This window comes from Fukomys damarensis, unplaced genomic scaffold (assembly GCF_012274545.1).
Source record: "Fukomys damarensis isolate Sample0158 unplaced genomic scaffold, DMR_v1.0_HiC HiC_scaffold_14, whole genome shotgun sequence".
In the NCBI taxonomy this organism is placed as follows: domain Eukaryota; kingdom Metazoa; phylum Chordata; class Mammalia; order Rodentia; family Bathyergidae; genus Fukomys; species Fukomys damarensis.
Window position 1 is genome coordinate 480,798 of NW_022900926.1, and position 23,632 is coordinate 504,429.

The window sequence follows — 23,632 nt, forward strand, 5'->3', positions numbered from 1 at the left end:
TGCAGCCCACGTGCAGGCCTCAAGGTGTCTGATGGGCCAACGTGAGAGCTACGCAAATTATGTGAGTCCCCTTTGAGGTTTCTATGCATGGACATTACTTCTGCAGACAGGCAGATTAGAAGCCTTGCTGATAATATGATCTGTCTGAGAGCAGTGAAAGCTCCTTCATTCATCCCAGAAACATGTTCCCTAGGCGCTGTGTAGGCCCCGACCAGCTGCCTGGTACTGATGTGCAGGCAGCGGCTACACTCAGGACTATGTATGGCGATTTCTAGGGCAGATCCTTCCACTATGTGGCAAGGGCAAAAAGCAGTCAAAGAACAAGTAGCAAATGGTGAAATAAAATTTCAAGTATTTCATTCAAATAATTTCAGACCACAAGCGCGAGTGACATGACCACAGAAGAATGTTGCAGCAGCTACCCACACACTCACGGCCAAATGCATTTCCTCGCTCAGAAGCGCCTAAGAGCCAGGACCTTCTTGTCCAGCACCCCGGCTGCTCTCTCCTACTGTGCAGGAAGGCTTCATAAACACTGCTGGATGAAGGCATCTGTTCTAAGGGAGTCCGTATGGCAGTCCCCAGGCTCTTCCTTTCTCCCACATTCTACTGTTTCCTGATAACTGAAATTTTACTTCTATAGGATTTTTCCTTTTGAGGATAATCTTGGCTTCTTCTCCATGAGTTTGGTCCTACAAAAAAAAAAAAAAAAAAGAAAAACAAAAAACCTTTTTAACATAGAAACAAAAGACAATAGTGATTTCAGATTTTTAATAAATAAACTGATCTGTCAAGATATGAGAAAGCTATGAGAATCAATAATCAATCTGTGCATTAATACTGCACTCTGCAGGAAGCAAATGATCTAAACACAGTTACATAGAAGAGTTGCATTCTTTTCCCTACTGTTGTTAACATGAGTGCTTATATTGTTTTAAGTATAAGAGATATATAAGTGGATCTTCAAAACACAGTATTTTTAATTCAGTTAAATGATTTTAAAAACAATGAAGTGCTACCCAGATGTGTCAGCTAATATAAATCCATTAATCAACTATTACAAAATGTTATCTGATTTAACTCATCACCTAAAAACTATTTTAAGGCAGCAGTGAAATATTACTGCACTCTTGGAAGAATGGTTAACAGACAAAAAACCAACATACCAAACACTGACAGGAACATAAAGCAACAGGAACTCTCATTCAGTGCTCTCAGAAAAGCAAAAATACACGACCTCTTTAGCAGATGTTTTGGTAGTTTCTTGTGAAGATAAGCACAGCCTGAACACAACCCATCAACTGCATTCCTGAATATTTGCCCAACTTACTTTAAAACATACCCACACAAAATCTTCTATACAAACTTTATAACAGCTTCCTTTATAATCTAAAATATTCTCCAATAAGTGAGTGGGTCAACACACTATTGCACATGCATAAAATAGCATATTCCTCAGTGATACAGAGTTATCAACCCACAGAAAGACATACCTCTTCTTTACATACATGTTTCTGAGTGGGACGAGGCAGTCTGAAAGGCCGCCTACTGCAGGGTTCTGTTCATCCTGTACACAGTTCTGCTCACCAGTCCCGCAGAGGCAAAAGCGAAAAGGTCAGTGGTCACCTGAGGCTTGGGAAGCACGGAGGAGGGACTGGCTGCACAAAACATAGATGGCTTTCAGGGCAATGAGGATGTTCTGTACGATGCTGCAATTATGGATGCAATTACATTTATCAAAGTGCACTTATCAAAATCCACAGTTTTATGATTCAACAAAGAGCCTGGGTGTATACACAAATCTTAAAAATAATAGGATGGAATGCCACATATGCAAAGTCATCTAACATCACAAATACATGAAGAGACTTTCCTGAAGGCTACATGTTTACTAGAATTAAAAAAGTAGAGGATGATGGATGGTCAGACTCAGATTTCACACGTGGAGTATCTACAGATGAACAAGAGGATGAGACTAGAAAGATGTATTTTATAATGGATTTGAACTGGATTCACATTTAACTTAATATGAAGAGTTATGTATACAAAATGTATAGATATGTGCACACACATGGGTTTGCATGCACACATATGCTTTATTGCTATTGACCAAGAGTGCTCAGAAGCAACGAGACTCTAACAGGAACCCACACACCCAGTGCACAATCATGGTTTTTACTTCTGCCCCAATAAAGGGACCCTGAGGTTCTCTGGGAGAGGACTGATGTTGGGACTGAGGCATAAAGTATAGAAGACAAGCCTGAAGCATCATATAATGCCAGAGGTGGAGGAGATGTTCAGTATATGTTAATTAACTTAAAAACTAAAAACCTACATTAATAGGGGCTTGTAAAAAGGACACAGGAGATAGCTTGAAGAACTTTCAATGGCCAAGCTTAAAATGACAAAAGATAATCAAATCTGGGCAATGAAATAAAATGGTATTGGATTATGATATAATAAATTTTTGCATAATAAATAATACATAGAAAAGAAAAGATACATCTCCCCTTCGTTGTATTAAGGCTATGCTTAACTAACTAATCAAGGAGGAGGTCCCAAGTCCCTGTTCCTCAAGCACAGGTTCCACATGGTGAATCTTCCAAAATGTCCAGCACGGAAAGGGATAGGGACAGAGAGAAGAGCTTTACAGGGGGGACACAAATGGACACTGCATCAGCACATGAGCAAGTGTTGCTCATATTTAAACTTTTGTGGAGGCTGAGAATGGCAGTTTATTCCTGTGGGTTTCCACTGCATATACCAAAGCCCTAGTCTAAGGGAAAACTAGCCAAAAATTCTAACACAGGGAGTGCTATGCACTACCTAACCACTTCTCTGAAAAACCATCAAGGTTAAAAAAAAAAAAGGGGGAGGGAGGGAGGAATCTAAAAGGCATCCTAGTTAATAGGAACCTAAAGAGATACAACTACCAAATGTAATGGGATGAGATGATATCATGGAACAGAAAAAGAACACTGGGTAAGAATTAAGAAAACCTGAACATATTATGACTTTGACTTTTAAACAATACCATGGATGCTACATTAATTGTAATAAGTGTACTGTATTAGTGTAATAGGAGAATGATAATACGGAAAACCAAGAGTAGGGTATGGGGACTCTAAGTACTATCCTTGCAATTTTTCTGTAAATCTAAAACTAACATTTATTTTTTAAAATTTTTATATATCAATAAATAGTATGGCAGTTATATTTGAAATTACATGTTTCATTGAATTTGTTAAAACATATTCACTCAAAACATGAGTGGTGTAATGATTAATTTTATGTGTCACCTTTTAGCACAGTACCTGGATACAAGGTCAACACCCCAAAATCAATAGCTTTCTTGTACACAAATAACAGGCTCACTGAATGAGAAATTAGGGAAACAATTCCTTTCACAATAGCATCCAAAAAAATGAAGTATCTAGGAATCAATCTAACAAAAGAAGCAAAAGACCTCTACACTGAAAACTACAGCACTCTGAAAAAAGAGATCAAAAAGGAGATAAGAAAATGGAAAGATATCCCCTGCTCCTGGGTAGGAAGAATCAACATAGTGAAAATGGCCATAGAACCAAAACTGCTATACAGATTCAATGTGATGACGATTTAAATTCCAACACTATATTTCACATACCTAAAAAAAGAATCCAAAAATTCATTTGGAACCATAAGAGACCTAGAAGAGCAAAAGCCATCCTAGGCAACAGAGACATGGCAACAGATATAACAATTCTCAATTTGAAACTATACTACAAAGCCACTGTGATAAAACCAGCATGGTACTGGCAAAGAAACAGACCTGAGGATCAGTGGAACAGATTGGAAGACATAAAAACAACTCCAGATGCACTCAGCTCCCTCATCTTTGACAAAGGAGCTGCCAGTCCCCACTGGAGGAAAGATCGCCTCTTTAATAAATGGTGTTGGAAAAACTGGATCTCAACCTTCCAAAGATTAAAACTGGACCCCTATCTTTCACCATGCACTAAATTAAAATCCAAGTGGATTAAAGATCTAAATATTAAAACAGAAACATTAAACTTGCTGGAAGATAAATTAGGCAGAACTCTTGAAGACATTGGCATAGGAAAAGACTTCATGAACAAATGCTCAGTAGTACGGGAACTAACAGAAAAAATCAGAAACTGGGATCTCATCTTATTAAAAAGCTTCTGCACTGCAAAAGAAGCCATCAACAGAACTAAGAGACAACCTACAGTGTGGGAAAAAATTTTTACCAGCTGCTCCTCAGACAAAGCACTCTTATGTAGAACATGTAAAGAACAAATATAAATACCTGATTCAAAAATGGGCATCTGAAATGAACAGACATTTCTCAGACAAAGAAGTAAAAGCAGCAAGTAAACATATGAAAAAATGTTCCACATCACTGGTCATTCGAGAGATGCAGTTGAAAACAAAACTGAGATTCCACCTCAACCCACAAAGAATGGCTGATATAAAGAAATCACACAAAAACAAATGTTGATGGGGTTGGGGGGAGAAAGGAACCCTTCTCCATTGTTGGTGAGAGTGCAGACTGGTGCAATTACTATGGAAATCAATATGGAGATACCTCAAAGAGCTGGGACTAGAGGTTCCATTTGACCCAGTCATCCCTCTGCTGGGTATCTTTCCAAAAGAATTAAAAGAATCATATCACAGAGATATATGTGTACCTATGTTTATAGTGGCACAATTTGTAATAGCTAAAACTAGGAAACAGCCCATTTATTTGTGCATCAGTTGGAAACTGTAAAAAGAAGATGTGGTTTTTCTATAAAATGGAATACTACTCATCCATAAAGAAGGACAAATTAGATTCATTCATGGGAAAATGGACACATATTGAGGATATACTCTTAAGTAAAATAAATAAGTCACATATATGTAAATACCAAATAGTTTCTCTGGTGTGAAAAACTATAATAGTACACAAGATCCTAATGGGATAATTAAGAGTGTGAAATAGGAAGAAAGGGGCTAAAGGTCTAGGGAAAGTGGGAAGGGTAGGGGAAAGGGAATAAGGGAAAAGGAAAAAAAGAATAGGAGAAAATGAAAAAATGGAAATAAAGTGTCTGTAAATGGGGAGGAGAGGAGGGGGTGAAGGGAGGGCAGGGACAGGGGATAAAAATGAGAACCAAGACCTGTCATGTAAAGGTACAAGATCCCAATGATGAATGTAACTGTACTGTACACCTAAAATGTACCAATAAACTCAATGAGGAAAAGAAGTTATGTGTCACTGTGACCGTACCATGATGTGCTCTGGGTGTGTCTGAGGGTGCCTGTGGATGAGCTGAGTATCTGGTCAGGAGCCTGGGTAAAGGCATCTTCCCTCCATATTGTTTTGTCAATTGAAGCCCTGAATGGAGCCAAAAGGCTGAGCAAAAGGGAGCTGCTCCTACCTGACTTTGGTTCTTTCTGTCTTTGGACTCTGTCATGAACATAAAGGAAACAAAACAAAAAGAAATGAAACTTGGAAAAAGGTTCCCACACTGACTTTCCAAGCAGAGTCACCTTATCAGTTAACTGGTACCTGGTCACAGACAAACTGGCATAACTGCCAATGCTCTGCCTCCTCCCCTTCAAAACATTCCCCAGAGAATCCTCCCACCTCCTCCACTCTTGGCAGTTGTCCTTTTAACACTTATCACATTTGTTTATTCACTCACTAAATAGTTGAACGTCCATCCAGCTCTAAGAACTAGAGACTCCATGGTAATCAAAGCAGATAAGGTCCTTGACCACAGGGTCTATTAAAAAGGAAAACAAATACTAATAGGATAATCACAGAAAGAAAGGAAAGCTGTGGATGGGATTTGTATTATTTTGAAAAAATATACATGGTGCTAGGGGAAAAAGAGAGTTGAACCAATATGAAGTTTTGAAAATTAAATTACTGCAATTGAAAAACATGAGGAAGTAGCAGTAGAAACACACCTCTCCAGAGTGTTAGTGGGAAATGTCAAAATGATCAGGTAAAAGAAATGAAAGTGGGCTTTTCGGGACAAAGGAAGCAGGGGAAAGGCAGAAGACAACCATTTTTTTGAAAACTAAGTTTTTAAGTTATATACTTAGAAAATTTGACCCTGTACAAATTTATTTTATAGGAAAGATGCAAAAATTTAAGAAGGAAACATAAACCTAAATGGTGGATATTTTAAAAGACAAAATTAGTAAACTTCTGGCAGACATACTTAAAGAAGTAAAAAGCCACTAAAATTACCAGTATCAAAAGTATTACAAATAAAAGACAGCACAGATAGAGAACAGAATAAAAACATAAAGAACTGCTAAAAATGTTAAAGCTAAAATAAAATGATTAAATCCCACACCTTAAAAACCTAACAAAAACAACTTCAAAGGAAATAGAAAGTCTAAATAGTTTTATTTTTTAAGTTCTACTAAAAGAATCATATAACACTTGAAAGAAAACATTAGATACTAAGAAACATTTAGGAAAGTTACATGGAAATTCTACAAAACTTTCAAGAAATGGATCGTTCCAACTGCATACAAACTCTTCCAGAAAAGAAGGAAAGAGAAAATATATCTCATCTTATTCTTATTGGCTAGTATACCTTGGTACCAAAAGACACAAACAAAACAAAAACATGAACAACAGCAAAAAACAGGCAAGGAAAACACAAGAAATTTTCTTTCTGAAGTCATTCATAAACATTAATTTAAAAGGCCCAGAATAAAATAGTTAGAATATCAGCAAATTAAATCTAGCAAGCCTACCAGTAATAATTGGTTAAAGGGAAGAAAATCTAGAATCATCTCAAGAGACGCAGAAAATGAATTTCATAAAATCTGGCTTCCATTCTAGATGAAAACTCTCATCAAGCTAAGAACAGAATAAGAGTACCTTCACCTAGCAAAAGATTAACTTTCAAAACTCAAATTATTTTAATGATTAAATATTGGAAACATTTAGAAGTACTATTATTGCTTGTGTTTAGTATAGCACCAGAAGTACTATGTGAGGTGTATGAAGGTAAGAAACCCCCAAAAGCACTATAATTGGAACAGACATATCGTAATAAACTCACTTTCCCATCACTGGGCAATACCCCTAACTCTCACACCTGAGAGGAGCAGAGGTTTCTTTTGGCTCACGGTTAGGCCACAGCCGCTGCCTCCAAGGGCAAAGGCTTGGTGGCAGGGACTGGCGGAGGAAGGCTGCTCAACTCAGCCAGGAAGCTGCGCAAAAATGATAAATAAAAGTAAATGTTAAGGTCTTTTCAGCAAAACACGATAAAAGGAGTACAAAGCTAAATATACAGATGACCAGTGATATCTGGAATACAAAAAGGGATTTTAAAATTCAAAAACAAGAATGTAATTACTCCAAATGAAAAATGAACAAAGGTCACAAATAGGCATTTAACAAATGCCTGATAAGCACATAAAATACATTCAACTCAACAGAAATTTTAACATAAATACAACTTCAATAATATAGCATTTAAACCCATGCAACTGATGAAACTTTTAAACATAAAAAATTAAGTGTTCACAAGAATGTAAAACGACAGCAATTCTTATTCACTCCTGGTGCAAAGTTCGAAATAACATGGGAATTCTTTTTTAATACAAGTGTGTGCATACTTTTCATTCCAAGGGATTCACACTATCTGAGAGAAATTCTTTAGAATTTGTGTCACAACACATAGTGTGAAAATGTGCACAGTATTCATAAGAACAAAAAGTAAAAGGAAGCCCAAGTGTACACAGGCTGGACAGAAGAATAATTTATGGCACAAACAAAATATTGGAATGGTATAGAGCAGTGAAAATAAAACAGCTACAACTTCATGTACAACCTGGATGAATTTTACAAATGTGACTGTATGGGGGAAAAGCTAATTAAAGACAATTTTATAAAGCTAAAAATAAAACATTTTTAGTTTTCCTATGAAACATATGTAGTCGGTTTTTTAAATGTTATGTTTTTCAGAACAGGAATAATAAACACAAACCAGGCTGTTTTTTAATCTCTGACTGGGGAGGTGACAGAAAGAGGGAATTTAGAAAAACCACTCTTGCACCTGAGGGGGATGTCGTATTGCCTCTATGAGGAATTAGAATGTTTAAATTTCATTCATTACTATGCCTGGGTACTTACAGATACGTTACGTTCATTAATATATATACACGATTACATAATAAAATGTTTTGAAACATGAACCTCCACTTCGCCTATACATCGAGACACCAATCCTAACAATTCTCAGCTAAACGAAGGTACGGAAGGTTTTCTCCTGCAGGTTTGCTCCTCCTTAACCTCTGACGCACTGACGGGAGAACAAGGGCGCAGGTGCGGCACACCCCGCCGCTGCGGCCGTGCGCCGTCGTCCTGTTCGTGAGTCCCGCCTCCGTTCGAGGTAATGACAGACGTTTTGAAAATGAATTTGAAGAAGTAGCAAGTGCCATGAAATCACTCGTGACAGAAGTAGATGAAATGTTCTATTAAAAAAAAACACGGAAGCCTCTGCCCCGCCCACGTGACTCCGGCTCGGTGGCGCTGCTGCAGCACAGCTCCCGCACCGCGCTCCCAGCAAGGCCTGCCCTGCTCCCCTGCAGCAGCCCCAGGCTGCTCATCCGGCAGGGTGAGCACGGCTGAGTTAGGAACCAAAGAGAGAGTTCTTCACTGCATACCTTTTATTACTGGAGGGGCCAGGGAAAGACTCAGCCAAGAAATGAGCACGTAAAATGAACAGACAGTCCCACAGGAAGACGTACAAATGGCCAACAAACATAAAAAATAGTCAACATCTCTGGCCACTAAAGAGGTATAACTTAAAACAATGCTAAGATTTCATCTTACACCTCGAAGAATGGAATTGTCAAGAAAATTAGAAATAACTAATTCTGGCAGGACTGTGGTGAAAGTGAAACCTTCCTGCATTGTTGGTGGGAACGTAAACTAGTACAATCACTGTGGAAACCGTATGAAGATTCGTCAAACAACTGAAATTAGAAAACTTGGAAACAGCCCATTTGCCCATCAATTGGAGACTGGATAAAGGAGATGTGGTTTTTCTATACAATGGGATACTACTCAGCCATAAAGAATGAGAAATTAGACTCATTCATAGAAAATGGATACATATCGAGGATATGCTCCTAAGTGAAATAAATAAGTCACACATGTATAAATACCAAATAGTTTCTCCGCTGTGAAAAACTATAATGGTACATAAGATCCTAATAAGATAATGGACAATGTGAAATAGGAAGAAAAGGGCTGAAGGTGTAGGGGAAATGGGAAGGGTAGGGGAAAGTTAATAAGGGAAAAGGAAAAAAATGAGAAAATGAAAAAAAAGGAAATAAAGCATTTGTAAATAGGGAAGGGAGGAGGGGGTGAAGGGAGGGCAGGAACAAGGGGGAAAAATGTGAGCCAAGACCTGTCATGTAAAGGTACAAGATCCCAATGATGAATGTAACTGCACTGTACACCTAAAATGCACCAATAAACTCAATGAGAGAAAAGAAACCCCATATGACCCAGTCACGCTCCTTCTAGGAATCTTCCCCAGGAGCTTCAGACATCATATGACAGTGATGCATGCACACTAGTGTTTACAGCAGTACAGTTCGTACTAGCTAAATCCTGGAAGCAGCCTACACCTCCATCCACAGATGACTGGGTAAAGAAAATGTGGTAGCCGTGTGTAGCAGAATACTACTTGGCTATAAAGAAGGACAATTTTGAAACATCAGTAGAAAAATGGATGCACCTGGGAAATATAATGCTGAGTGACATCAATCAGACCCGAAAGGTTAAATACCACATGATATCTCTCATCTGAGTAAGACAAAGTATGAACTAAGAAAATGAAAGAAGGACAGAAGAGACAAGGGGATGGATTTCTTGCAGGCGGGAGCGTCCGGGGAACCAGGGGTGAGGGATGAAGACGAGGAGGTGGGGAAATGGGCAAAGCGAAGGTGGCCGGGTGCGGGGTCCCAACAGCCTCAGCGAACGTGGCCATGACGTACCACAAACATGAGCTACGACGAACAATGTCAACAGGAATGCAAAGGGGGAAGAGAACTAGAGGAGACGGGCGGAGGACTGAAGAACACACTGCACTATGTGCACAAGCCAGTGCCCCAAGATGACCGTAAACAGCGAGGGTTGTGAACGTGCACAGCTAAAGAAAAGAAAGAGAAAACAAAGCACGGTCCGCAAGACTGAAACAGAAAATTCTCCAGTAGGCCAGCCATGTCACACGTGTTCCACAGAGCTTTAGTGCAAGAGTCTGGGGGGAAGAAGAGAGTAATAAACGTGAGAATTCAGCTTACTGTCAGTACTACAGCACTAACCGTGGAAGTCAGCTCCGGAAAGCTCTAAGATGCCCAATAGTTAAAAACGTGTTGAACTGTCATCTAAGATTACAAACTATACCCTTGAAATCTTTTTCTGCTCTTTTTGGTTTTATTAGTGTATGTTTGTAGTGGATCATGATTAAAATCCTTGTGTGAGCTGGTACGAGTACAAAACACATCTTAACTCTTTTTACAACCCTTTCCCTCCTCCTCTTCCCCTCTCCCACCATTTCAGCTCCCGCTCCATGAGCAAAAGGTCTGTCTCCCTGTTTCCCGTCATCCATCTTTGATTTTGTTGCTTAGACTGCAGAAGCCATGGGACACTGAAGCGTGTGTGTCCGATGTATCCACCCAGAGGGGGTCTCCGCACGGCGCTCTCCACATGGCCCGTGACCCTTCCCTGTGGCGGGTGGTGCTGCACGGTGCACCTCGAGCCTTCACCAGTCTGTCTGCTGGGGTTTCTGGGACGCTGGCCGCACCGAGGCTTAGCTCTAGGTAAAGGTGGACAGCATACAAGCAAGAAGGGCGAGCGGCGTGACGATTTCAGCGCCGGTCGGTAAAACGCTGCTGTTCCGCATAGCACTTCCAGTGAGGGAAGAACAGCTGAAGGTCAAGGGAAAGGAAGGGAGGTGAACGCCACCCTGGGAGGTAAAACCATCTCAAGGTAAGTTTGTACTTTGGTCCTTCCTCGCCTCTAAAGAGCATCCTGTCGGTGCCCCCTCTTCTCTCTTTGTTCTGATGGCTCTCTGTTGTCTGCCAGCCCCAGTACACTCACGTCAAGAGTCCCATCCACGTAGAGGGGCCCAGCCCCAGCGTCACATGAACCAAGACAGTTTCCAGCGTGCACCCACCTCTGCCTGGCTTCCACTTTGGGCTTGTCTAGGAGTCTTCCTACTCTTCCTCCCCAGACTCTGGGTCCTGGTCCTTGAACCCTGAAGGACACTCTTGCAGCCTATCACACCCCGTCCAAGTACAGGCAGTCCAGGTGGCTGTCACATACATGGCCGGTAGAGTGACAAGACAGATGGCTCTGTCCCCACCGCTGCCTGTAAGGCGGAGACAACCTGGGGATCTGATCGGCAGAGGCCGCGGCCCGCGTGTGCTCCCTGCCCACAGCAGTCCTCCTGCCTCGGAAGGGAGCGGTACTTCGTTCTCTGTGAGTCTTCTGCTCGTTCCAATCTGTAACAATGCAAAGAGCACGTTTCAGAAATTCCCTGAGATACATCAAGCCACAAAAGGTTCTTCTCTGTCATTTCTTTAAAGAACAGTGAAATTTCTAGGTTTTTTTTTTTAATGCAAAAGAAATTTTCTTATGGGGCACTGAATTTAAATGCTTTCAAGAAATTCAGCAAAAAATTCAGCTGAAGGGCCGGGAATTTAGCTCAGTGGTTCCACTGCCTGCCTCCCAAGAGCAACTATCTGAGTTCAATCCCTGGTACCAAAAAAAAAAAAAAAAAAAAAATCAGTTAAAGATACCTAATCTCCTAATGTCACGTCCAACAAATATAGACACATAATTAGGTTCAAGCACTGAAAAAAGACCAGCACAGTAAAAGTCCTTCCCAACAGCACAGCTGCCCAGTCCAAAAGGCAGCAGTTTCCTCAGTGTCCGAGCCAATCAAATACCCTTTGCTTTCCAGCTGGACTTCCCAGCAGGAGGAGAGGACAGGAGAAGTCATGGGGGGTTCACACACCCTCTCCCCTTCCTCTCTACCTTCTTGCCCTTGTGATCACCTCCAGGTAAGACTCGGGTGGTTCAGCTGCCCAGTGTCCCCCAGGCCCAGGAGCAGAGCTTGCCTGCATCCCGGCTCCTCTGTGGAAGGCGGTGCCTGGATCCCTATAGGGAAGTCATGGCACATGTGTGCTTCCAGTGCCGACCATGACAGGCACCCTGGTGATGCTAACCAAAGAGCTCTGGTCACACCTGGGCCTGGAAGAAGTGAGGGCTGGCTGCCAGTGTCACATCATACTGTTGCCTCAGTTTCCCTCCACAGGCCTTCCTGAGGTTTTGCTCTGCTGAGTTGATTGTTACTTTCATAGACTTCTGGAAATCTAGGAAGCTGTTTCCATTCACAGGCTTTCCAGCAAGCAGCACAACACGAACCTGTAACTCCAAGTTATCACATAGTCCATAAAATACCACAGAGCTTTTCCTTCTTTCTGTAAGAATCTGGAGAACCTTCCAAACCCTCCTGTCTCAAAACAGGTCCAGGCCCATGCTGAAGATCCCTGGGGCACAGTTCCCACTGGCACAAGTGCTCAGCTCAGTACTGCACCTGCACTCAGCAGTGCCCTCCACAGGGGGTTGGGGAGCAGCGGTTCACCCTGTGCTGATCTCCGGGGACCCTACGCAGCCATGTGAAGACTAAAGGACCCGAGTAACACATCAATTGGAGATTTGCAGTGATCAAAACAATCACCCCATCTGCATGATTTCATTCCAGCCCCGGAAGGGAGGCTTTGCTGACCCGTGGACCTTACCAACTCCCCTCCCCTCCACACACATGGGGGGACAGCTCGTGGTCAGTCACATGCCCAGGACACCCTGCCGGCTGCTCTCGGTCGGAAGTCCCTGTCCCGCGAGCCTTTTGCTGCTCGGGGTGCCGTCCGCCTTCACAACACAGCACGACACGTGTGCTCTGCGCCCTCTCCTGCTACACACGCACATGCACAAGCGCACACACGCTGATTGTCCCACGTGCAGAAAACTACTGTGTTGTTGTTTGTTTGTTTGTTTGTTGTCATACAGTTACTCTGGTTCTGAAGCTCTGATCGGGACGGCGAGGGGCGGAATCACCAGACAGACTCCGGGGAGGTTTCTGGAACACTTCCCTTTTTTAATAGGCGGAGCTATCGCTATATTATATAGTCAAGAAGCAAGGGGCGGGACACTGTATGCTGGGCATAACATGATTGGTTGATGCTCTCATATTTCTATAGAAGGTGATCTTTTGGGCGAGCAATGGAGGAGCCAATAGGAGGAACCGCACTTTCTTCAGCCGAGTCTAAGCCAGTCTCAAGGCACGAGAGTGCACAAGCTCAAACTCCTGAGCATCCCCGAGCCTGCTGGGAAAGGGCGTGCTGTGCATTTGGCTCAGCCGTGCTTGAACTTCTCTCACACCACTGTTCTTCTGAACTGGTTGGAAACTGGTGAATGTCTGTACATTTTTATGTGCAAAGATAACCAAAGAAAACCACGAGAAGAAAAAAGAAACTAAGTTTCTCTTAAATAAGCTTATATGGAACATCTACTCTGGACTGGGCACTGTGGAAGAAATGGGGAAAGTTTAAGGCAACAGCCCTCAAAATGCGTTTCCAGTCCCCAGGAGCTCCCCCGTCGAACCCTGTGACGCCCCACTCTCTTCTGGAGTGCGGCGCCCTCCTGCAGGTGAGGACAGATGCCGGTACCCACCGGACCCAGAGCAAGACTACAGCTGCCTTTGCAAGCCCGACGAGGAAGGAACTGAAAAATGCAATTTTCTTTCAGAAAGCCTAGACACAGATGACAAAGCTATGTGACTTATCCTGGCATATGACGGGTTGTTTTTAATAGATTGGGTAATGAACATTTAAATTTCTCGGTATTCACGCCTAATGTGATAAATATCCACAGATTTAAGTATGTAAAGGAAAGGTCTTTAGGGTTTTCAATAGTATTTAAGAAAGTGATTTGTGCTGGGCATGGTGAAGCATGCCTGTAATCCCAGCACTCGGGAGGCTGAGGCAGGACGATCACTGTGAGTTCGAGACCAACCTGGGCTATATAGTGAGTTCCAGGTCCTTCTCAACTACATAGTGAGACCCTGTCTCAAAACAAACAAACAAAGTGATTTGTGTCCAAAAACTGCAAACTGGAGAACAGCTCAGTTCACTGAAGTGAACTGGACACAGAGCAGCACGGGGCATGCGGGCTCAGACCACAGAGAAGGCTGGCAGGAGAAGCGCAGAGCCCAGATCCAGGCGAGGCCGGACGGGCGCAATCCACCTGGCTGAGGCTTACGGCAAAGCCAGCCTGAGGAGCTGGGCCTACTGCACCAGCTGGCAGGGGCCACGGAGCCTAGGGAGCTGGGAGGCTGTGGACTGGAGAGGAGGAAGCTTGGCATCCCGCTGTAGGGGCAAGATGGGCAGATGAGCCTGTGGAACGAGTTTCCAGAACTGCACAGTGGATCTTAACAAGTGCTGCAGAAAGTGAGTGTAAATGAGACCCCTGGCACTGAAAACACTATGGCGAGGCCTCCTGCTAAGGCAGGAGGATCACAAGTTCGAGCACAGTCTAGGCAATTTAGCAATTTAATGAGAACTTGTCTCAAAATAAAAATAAAGCAGTAAAGGACTGAGGACAGTGAAGGCCTTAAATTCAATCCCCTGCACCACAAATAAAAACGCACTTTGGCAAAACTAAAATGTTTGATGTCTTGAATAAGATTCCCCTTTTAAACAAAAACACCTTTTTACATTTTATAGTGATACAGTTTTATTTACATGCACACCCGTGTTTATAGCAGCACAATAGCAGCCTATAGTCCTTCAACAGATGAATGGATAAAGAAAACGTGGTATTTACACACCGTGAAGTACTACTCTGCCACAAAGAAGGACAAACTTGGTCATTTGTAGGAAAACTGACTCCTACCTATTTGGATTGGTTTGATTAATTATTGCATAAAAAGCTTCATGAACATCATTATAAGATTATCTTGAAGCTCACATAAAATAATTTCCATTTGACAGTGTAATTAGTCGGGTCCCCCTTGAAGTCACAAAACAAATGTCCATCCACAGACTGTGAGATGGGGCTGAGCTGTTCACGTTGTCCCTGACAGTGTCTTTCACACCGACAAGTGAGAACTCGCTCCAAAAATTAATTTTAAAACAATACAGAACCTATGAGGGTTGCCAACGGCAATGGAAACAGGAGCATCTGACTAGCGGGGATACGGAGCCGGAGGTGTCAGGAAAGAGTCCAGGAAATCCCAGGAACCTGACAGATGAGTTGTGGCCAGGGAAGCGGATGAATAAAGAGAAAGGTTAGCAGTCAGAAAGAGAGGCAGGACACTGCAACAACCCAAGAGCAGCTCAGAATGCATGCCTGGAGCCCTTCCCGCAGAGGTGCAGCCTGCTCCCAAGAGGCGGCCACCGTGGCGGTGACCAAAGTGAATGGCAGTGAGGCAAGTTCACCGCCGTGAAGACACAAGGACAGGCGTGCAGTGAGGCAAGTTCACCGCCGTGAAGACACAAGGACAGGCGTGCAGTGAGGCAAGTTCACCGCCGTGAAGACACAAGGACAGGCGTGCAGTGAGGCAAGTTCACCGCCGTGAAGACACAAGGACAGGCGTGCAGTGAGGCAAGTTCACCGCCGTGAAGACACAAGGACAGGCGTGCAGTGAGGCAAGTTCACCGCCGTGAAGACACAAGGACAGGCGTGCAGTGAGGCAAGTTCACCGCCGTGAAGACACAAGGACAGGCGTGCAGTGAGGCAAGTTCACCGCCGTGAAGACACAAGGACAGGCGTGCAGTGAGGCAAGTTCACCGCCGTGAAGACACAAGGACAGGCGTGCAGTGAGGCAAGTTCACCGCCGTGAAGACACAAGGACAGGCGTGCAGTGAGGCAAGTTCACCGCCGTGAAGACACAAGGACAGGCGTGCAGTGAGGCAAGTTCACCGCCGTGAAGACACAAGGACAGGCGTGCAGTGAGGCAAGTTCACCGCCGTGAAGACACAAGGACAGGCGTGCAGTGAGGCAAGTTCACCGCCGTGAAGACACAAGGACAGGCGTGCAGTGAGGCAAGTTCACCGCCGTGAAGACACAAGGACAGGCGTGCAGTGAGGCAAGTTCACCGCCGTGAAGACACAAGGACAGGCGTGCAGTGAGGCAAGTTCACCGCCGTGAAGACACAAGGACAGGCGTGCAGTGAGGCAAGTTCACCGCCGTGAAGACACAAGGACAGGCGTGCAGTGAGGCAAGTTCACCGCCGTGAAGACACAAGGACAGGCGTGCAGTGAGGCAAGTTCACCGCCGTGAAGACACAAGGACAGGCGTGCAGTGAGGCAAGTTCACCGCCGTGAAGACACAAGGACAGGCGTGCAGTGAGGCAAGTTCACCGCCGTGAAGACACAAGGACAGGCGTGCAGTGAGGCAAGTTCACCGCCGTGAAGACACAAGGACAGGCGTGCAGTGAGGCAAGTTCACCGCCGTGAAGACACAAGGACAGGCGTGCAGTGAGGCAAGTTCACCGCCGTGAAGACACAAGGACAGGCGTGCAGTGAGGCAAGTTCACCGCCGTGAAGACACAAGGACAGGCGTGCAGTGAGGCAAGTTCACCGCCGTGAAGACACAAGGACAGGCGTGCAGTGAGGCAAGTTCACCGCCGTGAAGACACAAGGACAGGCGTGCAGTGAGGCAAGTTCACCGCCGTGAAGACACAAGGACAGGCGTGCAGTGAGGCAAGTTCACCGCCGTGAGGACACAAGGACAGGCGTGCAGTGAGACAAGTTCACCGCCGTGAGGACACAAGGACAGGCGTGCAGTGAGGCAAGTTCACCGCCGTGAGGACACAAGGACAGGCGTGCAGTGAGGCAAGTTCACCGCCGTGAGGACACAAGGACAGGCGTGCAGTGAGGCAAGTTCACCGCCGTGAGGACACAAGGACAGGCGTGCAGTGAGGCAAGTTCACCGCCGTGAGGACACAAGGACAGGCGTGCAGTGAGGCAAGTTCACCGCCGTGAGGACACAAGGACAGGCGTGCAGTGAGGCAAGTTCACCGCCGTGAGGACACAAGGACAGGCGTGCAGTGAGGCAAGTTCACCGCCGTGAGGACACAAGGACAGGCGTGCAGTGAGGCAAGTTCACCGCCGTGAGGACACAAGGACAGGCGTGCAGTGAGGCAAGTTCACCGCCGTGAGGACACAAGGACAGGCGTGCAGTGAGGCAAGTTCACCGCCGTGAGGACACAAGGACAGGCGTGCAGTGAGGCAAGTTCACCGCCGTGAGGACACAAGGACAGGCGTGCAGTGAGGCAAGTTCACCGCCGTGAGGACACAAGGACAGGCGTGCAGTGAGGCAAGTTCACCGCCGTGAGGACACAAGGACAGGCGTGCAGTGAGGCAAGTTCACCGCCGTGAGGACACAAGGACAGGCGTGCAGTGAGGCAAGTTCACCGCCGTGAGGACACAAGGACAGGCGTGCAGTGAGGCAAGTTCACCGCCGTGAGGACACAAGGACAGGCGTGCAGTGAGGCAAGTTCACCGCCGTGAGGACACAAGGACAGGCGTGCAGTGAGGCAAGTTCACCGCCGTGAGGACACAAGGACAGGCGTGCAGTGAGGCAAGTTCACCGCCGTGAGGACACAAGGACAGGCGTGCAGTGAGGCAAGTTCACCGCCGTGAGGACACAAGGACAGGCGTGCAGTGAGGCAAGTTCACCGCCGTGAGGACACAAGGACAGGCGTGCAGTGAGGCAAGTTCACCGCCGTGAAGACACAAGGACAGGCGTGCAGTGAGGCAAGTTCACCGCCGTGAGGACACAAGGACAGGCGTGCAGTGAGGCAAGTTCACCGCCGTGAGGACACAAGGACAGGCGTGCAGTGAGGCAAGTTCACCGCCGTGAGGACACAAGGACAGGCGTGCAGTGAGGCAAGTTCACCGCCGTGAGGACACAAGGACAGGCGTGCAGTGAGGCAAGTTCACCGCCGTGAGGACACAAGGACAGGCGTGCAGTGAGGCAAGTTCACCGCCGTGAGGACACAAGGACAGGCGTGCAGTGAGGCAAGTTCACCGCCGTGAGGACACAAGGACAGGCGTGCAGTGAGGCAAGTTCACCGCCGTGAGGACACAAGGACAGGCGTGCAGTGAGGCAAGTTCACCGCCGTGAGGACACAAGGACAGGCGTGCAGTGAGGCAAGTTCACCGCCGTGAGGACACAAGGACAGGCGTGCAGTGAGGCAAGTTCACCGCCGTGAAGACACAAGGACAGGCGTGCAGTGAGGCAAGTTCACCGCCGTGAAGACACAAGGACAGGCGTGCAGTGAGACAAGTTCACCGCCGTGAGGACACAAGCACAGGCGTGCAGTGAGGCAAGTTCACCGCCGTGAGGACACAAGGACAGGCGTGCAGTGAGACAAGTTCACTGCCGTGAAAACACAAGGACAGGCGTGCATATTTCAGAATATCGCACTGGTTGGAAAATCTTGTAAAGAAGGAAGGTACACATGTCAGTAGCCAGTCAGATGCCTGAAACGAGGATGAAGAAGTCATCAGCAGTGCCTGGAGATGCCAGGTGTGACCCTGTCTTCTGAGTCATGTGGTGTTTGGGAAGCCCGGCAGGCCTAGGCTGTTCCCAGATACAAGCAGCTTGCTTCAGAGTTGGTGATGCGATTGTGGTCCACAGAAGAGGGCAAAACTCTCTGCTACTGCTGCAGTCCCCACACGGTGTGCTCAGGCAGGTGACTCCTTAACACTCCTGCTCCAGCTCAGCCCTGTGTCTGCATCCTGGGGCTGCAGCCTGCAAGACTCCAACCTTGTTGGTCAGAGTCAGGGAGACTCAGTTCTCCTCTGTCCTGGTCCTCAGAGCACAGTGCTTTTCCTTCCTGACACAGCTGGCCCAGTGCAGGCTTGTGGGTTATCACACTGCATCTCTTCCTCCCCACAGATGTGAGGAGATGTGTGGAAATGACCAAGACCCAGCAGGACCCACTGCACCCAGACAGGGCCCAGGAGCCTCACTGGATGGTCCTGCAAGTCATGCCATGGAGAGCCATGGGGGAAGAGGGAGACAGACAGTGGCTGTGACACTGCTCAGAAGACCACCATGTGGGGAGCAGAGGGACGGACCCTGATCAGCAGCAGGAATTCACAGGCAGACAGAAGTTAACTTAAACGATGGAGATGAGTGGGAATTTCCAAGGAAAGTATAGAGTTAAGAGAAAATACCCAGAACACAGCCCGAAGTAATCCAGATATTTCAGATGTAGGTGGTAAAGATAAACCTGCACAGGAAACAGAGAAGGTGTCAGAGTAGGAGGAGACTCAAGAGCACTGTTACAGGGCTGTTTCACAGGAGGGAGTCAGGGCTGGATGCTGCTCAGAGATCAGACATAGTTCAGGATAGAAATGCACTCCTTGGTTTCGACAGCAAGATCACAAAAGCTTAGCAAATGCCACCTAATGGAACAGGCTATTCTCCTATGGTCTGGGTGTACAATCCTACTGAAATTTCAGTGATGCCCAGACAAACCCTTTTCTATATCCTATCATGCATTCCCCATGCACACAAGTAGAACTTTTGAAAATGTGAGCTCAACATGTTTAAACGTCTTCTGTCCTCATTGCTATGAAGGATGAACTGAGTCCTCTCGATGACGAAGGTGTCTCCGACCCGTGTCCCATAGGGCAGAAATGTGGGCAGCCACAGAAGGCATCATCCTGAATGAGTGACAGACCTTGCTCCAGGCCTGCAGGGGTGGGAAGAGGGAGCGAGCCAGCCTGGCACCCCCGGCAGCACACGCCTTCTCCAGTGAGATTGGAGGGGATGAGAATCATTATTTGGTGGATTTGTTTGGTTTGTTCTCTGGCCTTGGTCTAAAACGTGCTATGAGAAGAAGAATACAGGCCTGGCCTGGTCCCTGCAGACACCAAAGAGCTCTGTGGTGCAGGTGTTTCCCAGCTGGGCACCTCCTAGAGACACAGCCTGCGTGAAGACAGCTCCTGCCTGTCCACACGTCCATGAAAGGGTGTGGGCACCATCTCTCTCCCACTTTCGTCTTCCTGGTTTACCACATCACTGCATGACTCTCCATCCACACACCTGTAAAAATCTCTCTTCCGTAATCACTGAAAACAGAGGTGATTGTTTTCCTTTCTAATGCGACAATCAATCAGTTAAGCATTCAATGCCTTTTCATTGTCTCTGGTACAATTATCTCAAACTGTGGTTGAATTCTTTTTGTTGTTTAATTTTCCTGCATTTATCGCCTGCCTTTTCCAATAGATACTCTGTTCCTTAATGGGAAAGAAAAGTTTCTGTAATTCTGTAGTTCTTCTGTAATACTACATCCATTGTGAGCAATCAAAACTAGTGAGATATTTGAAAAACTACATCTAAAAATATGATTTAAAAGTCAACATATGCCACAAATATAAGGAGTCACTGTTGTTTTTTGTTGTTTCCATTCTTATTAAATACTTGTCAAGTAAAGAGCACTGTCTTGACTCTCACGTCCCAAACTCACTCCTCCCTCTGTTCCTCCTTTCATCTCCAAACTTTGAAATCTTTGTAATATAAAACTACACTCACCTAAAGACATGGTTGCATGTGCCCGCTCTGCTCTTCACCATCTTCCTCAACAGTTTGTTAAACTGCTTCTCCTCATGTTTTCCTGCAGCTGGGCATTACCATTTACAACAGAACCAGACGTCTAGAAGCCAGAGCACCATCTACTTTGTCTAGTTTAATTCAGTTTCTACATCATAGAGCATACAACTTACACTAACCCATGGGTAGATCTTTTTCAAACAGAAATCCCTTTACTGAAGACAAGTATGTCTTGTCACAATCTGACTGCTTAATTTTAGCTCCACACGGGGTTTGCTCAGCCACCAAGCTCCAAATCCAGGCCAGAAATAGGCAGAAGCTCATGTGTTCAGCAGGATCCAGGCAGCCAGCCAACACACACAGAGGGGATGGAATTTCTTACCCTTCAAAAATGCAGCGCTAAATCTCCCTCTCCTTCTCCTCTCTTTCCCTACAAGTGGATCTGTCCTGTACAGTGAGCTGTCACCTGAAACTAAGGAGTAGGATGTGTCTCCAGCAGTCAGAGCCATACTCAGTGCAAGGCCAACCAGCTAAACCAGCTCGACAGGCCGACTTGCACCAGGATCTCCGTAATGGTTGGAAAGCATATGTTAATGTAGTTCATCTCTCAATGCTGTTTCATTAATAACTCCTAAAATTTCACAAGGTAGCCTGTGTGGTGGTGCACCCCTGTAATCCCAGCACTCGGGAGGCTGAGGCAGGAGGATCGCTGTGAGTTTGAGATCAGCTTGGGCTACATAGTGAGTTCCAGGTCAGTCTCAACTACACAGTGAGACCCTGTCTCAAAAAAAATTTTTTTTTCACAAGGTATATCCTTAAAGTTCTTTGACACCCTCAGCCTAGAACTCGCAGCATTTCATTTTTCACTGTAGGAACTGAACTTGTTCCTTCATTCTCCCTTGTCTTCTTATATAGATTTCTTACTTATTGTGTACATGAACTACAAATGGCTGTGTTTACCCCTCTCCTTCTTCCTCCTTGTTATATCATCAGTAGAAGTGTATTTAGAGACAGTCACCTATAAACTAATCAACACATCAAGTGCTTTTAGATATTTAACTTTGGCTGTGTTCATCTCTCGAGCTTCCTGCGGTCTTCATAGCCTCTCTCACTGGAACTATAAAATAGACTGACTGTAGAGCCAGAAGTAAAGGTAGCACACTTATAAACCTGCTTTTTCTGTGACTGGACCCTTAGGACAGTTAAGAGAGAATGCAACAGTATCAAAGGTCAAAGTATCAAAGCTAGGCAAAGCTTCATGCAACATAAAGCCCTTAGGTATTAGTTATCACATTTCCTAAAAGCAAAGAATAGGCATTTACTGTAGGATCTTTTGAAGAGGTACTCACCGTTGTGAATTCTAACACAATATTTTACCCAGGGAAACTCTAATGGCAGGTTAATTCTGCCTCACTTGGGTCAGGAAAACCAGAATTGGGCTTCTCATTGCCGGTGGGCTTTACAGCATTTCTCCAGTGGTGGTAGAAACGGATTTGCCTCACCTGGCTCCTGGTGTCACCCTGAAAGCGAAGCAGGGGCAACACCTCTGATTCCTGACATAACTCACACTCGCCAGCCCCACGGCCAGAGTGAACCTCTTCTGTGGAGACCAACACAGTGGACCACCTGGCTAGGCCAACAGCACCACGTCAGCCAGTGAGCTAACAGTGTCAGTGGAGGACTTCTCTACTGACCCAGAGGCGAGTGGAAGAGCAGCTCTCAGCATTGTGTCCTGCCCTTCTCAGGTCATCCTTACGGACGTAGATGTGGCGTAAAGGGGCAACAGCGAATCCTGCTGTCCTCCTCCTCTGTGAAGTCCGAGCCCTCGCCCCTGCCATGCCTTCCACTGTTGACACTTTGCTCTCTCCCCATGCTGCTCATCCTTCCGGTACTGGAGTTGGTGTCACTTCTCTAAGGGGAAAGCAATAAGAGGACAGGGACATCAGCAGTCGCTGAGTCAGCCAGATGAGCTGGGGACCCGCTGATCCATGCCTCTGGCAAATTAATTCTGGACTAACTGTTTGACTTTGCATTCAATATGGTACAAAACATAGCTAGGCACAGTGGCACACGCCTGTCATCCCAGAACTCTGGGAGGCTGAGGTGGGAAGATCACAAGTTCAAGCCCAGCCTGGACAACTTAGCCACTTAGCAAGACCCTGGCTCAAAATGAAAATTAAAAAATAATAATTTTAACGGTCTGAGAACTACCTCAGTGTGAAACCCTGGGTTCAATCCCCAACATTTCTCCCCTTTAAAAAAATTGGAAAACATGGTCCTGGGAACTTAGAGCTGGCATCTATTGAAGATGCCAAGTCCTGGTCCTCAGTAAAGTCAGATGCCACCGGAAGGAAGGCACACAGACAGCCAATGACAGCACCAGGTAGCATGGCTGTCATGGCAGGTGGCAACGTGCTGCAGAGGCTGGGATCTCTCCAGGAGCCAAGCAGGAAGGGTGAGCAGATTCTCAGCAGGGAGGTGGCAGGAAGAGCAAACTGAAGATTCAATGCGGGTGAAGGGCGTGGAGAGAGAGTGACCATGAAAGTTGTCTACTCACAGGAGCCAGAGAAGGCAGGGAGCAGGCGGGAGCAGTGTGTGGTCCTCGGTTCCCACAGAGGAAGGTTCAGTGAGAGGCACTGAGAAGTAAAGGTTTACCTCCTTTTGTAAAACAATGAATGGAATAATAGTGATATATGGCTAACATCATAAATTAGTAGACTATAAAAAGTGTATTTTTGGATGACATAGTTTTATGTACTGTAGTGAATGATAAAATTTTATTAATGCAATATGTTCATTGATTACATAATTTTCTGCCTCAGCCTTTTGGGATTACAGTCATGAGCCACTAAGCATAGTTATGTTTTCCATATTTTGATGAGTGGAATTTTATGAATGTCTATTCAAATTTAATGCAACAAAGTTAGTCCAAAAAATTAACAAATTCATTTAAAGTTTTAAAAACTGACACAT

At 45.5% G+C, this 23,632-nt stretch overlaps 1 long non-coding RNA gene across 4 annotated transcripts; it reads right to left on the reverse strand.

Annotated features, from left to right (window-relative positions):
• Window positions 1-387: 387 nt before the first annotated feature.
• On the reverse strand, window positions 388-5,607 carry LOC104876767. Of its 4 annotated transcripts, none has more exons than XR_784409.1 (4): window positions 5,552-5,607; window positions 5,421-5,449; window positions 1,494-1,658; window positions 388-692 (listed from the first exon to the last, which is right to left on the reverse strand). It is a non-coding gene; the product is annotated as an uncharacterized LOC104876767 (long non-coding RNA). The 4 variants fall into 4 exon arrangements; XR_784408.1 differs by having other exon boundaries at window positions 1,494-1,709; XR_784407.1 differs by lacking the exon at window positions 5,552-5,607 and having other exon boundaries at window positions 5,421-5,525.
• Between the last annotated feature and the right edge of the window lie 18,025 nt (window positions 5,608-23,632).